The sequence below is a fragment of the Nanorana parkeri genome, unplaced genomic scaffold (assembly GCF_000935625.1).
Source record: "Nanorana parkeri isolate BGI_ZX_2015 unplaced genomic scaffold, ASM93562v1 scaffold223, whole genome shotgun sequence".
NCBI classification, from domain to species: Eukaryota; Metazoa; Chordata; class Amphibia; order Anura; family Dicroglossidae; genus Nanorana; species Nanorana parkeri.
The window spans coordinates 709,102-710,465 of record NW_017306491.1 but is presented as its reverse complement, the minus strand read 5'-3'; the positions used below and the strand labels follow the sequence as shown (position 1 = coordinate 710,465).

Here is a 1,364-nt window from a genome sequence, read left to right as displayed (position 1 = left end):
ATACATATATATATAGATCTAGATATATACACACACACACACACACACACACACACACACACACACACACACACATATATATACACATATACCTACACACACATTTATACTTTATATATACACATTATAATAATATACAAGTGGCTGCTGCAGAATTCCACAACAAGGAAATCAATCCTCATAGGCCAAACCAAAAAACACGATGCATAAAAACTTGTAATGTAATGTTTAAAAAACAAACGCATAATCAAACCGTGTGTGGACGCCCTAGAACGGTAGAAACACTTAACTGTACAAAAGTGGACACAGATAGACATGAACCCGGCCTTAAAAATGCTATCAATATTCAAATTCTTGTGTTGCATCATGTGCTAGTCACACCCAAACTCAGCATGTCTGTGCACACTGAGTAACGACACTGACCATTGCTATCTGCACCGGGAGCAAATATCATGGACTATAAAGTTATCCTTCCTAGGAAGCACCTGTGTGAGAAATAACAGGAGGGGCAATACTTACAAAGCTATGACATCATCCAAATACATGCCGAGGGATTAATGTCTCAGAGATATCCTGTGTTTGTAAGGGAAAGTCTGGTCACATCTTCTCTGTTCTGCAAGTTGGCTAATCAGGCCAAAGGAATCAGCAGAAGAAATATCTTGTTCTCCTCATAATTTGTTGTGGCTGAAATGTAATCAGTAAGAGGAGAGGCTTCCTTCAGTATTCATGGGTATGCTAGGGAATGGGAATGACAATGGCCTCAGATGCTGTGATTTGTGAGTACTCGCTGCTGGCATCCTCACAGTCATAAAACTACTTAAAGTCCACTTTTTAAGACTTCTTCACAAAAGAAAAAAATGTGCATTGATTATTTTATTGGAGCCAGTAAAGCAATGCAGCAGTGTACGTCTGTACCTTGGTATGGTCATTTAGTAACATGGACAGAGGAGGATGAAAGAATAGACTACATTTCAGGTAAGTGGGGGGCTGAATGGTGGTGGTGGTGTTACCATTTTTCATGTTACGCCCTGAATATGGGTGTAACGTGAAACATGGTCCCGAAGGTAAACTTAGCCTTTAATATAGTCTCATGTAGTATAGTATATGTCACCAGCATATACTATAGAAACAATGTAAATTCTTAATGGTATTCATGAATGATTGATGCTAAACCCCCAATAGAAATAGCCATCAGTCTGTTCAGGAAATGGCTTATTGATGCCAGTGCTGCTGTTTTTTTCTTTTTAGAATCACTTTCAGCTGACTGTGCAGAATTTGTGCTTCTTCACTCTCTGTGTCCAGGGCCATCCCTATACTGTCCCTATAATGACGCAGCCTGAGGCTGCTCCCTCAAGCATCACCTC

At 39.8% G+C, this 1,364-nt stretch overlaps 1 protein-coding gene across 2 annotated transcripts in view; it reads right to left on the bottom strand.

The window, feature by feature from the left end:
- Positions 1 to 1,364, bottom strand: part of SPSB4 (splA/ryanodine receptor domain and SOCS box containing 4) — a 149,615-nt gene that overhangs the window by 21,476 nt on the left and 126,775 nt on the right. The gene's annotated exons all lie outside the window — the stretch shown is intronic.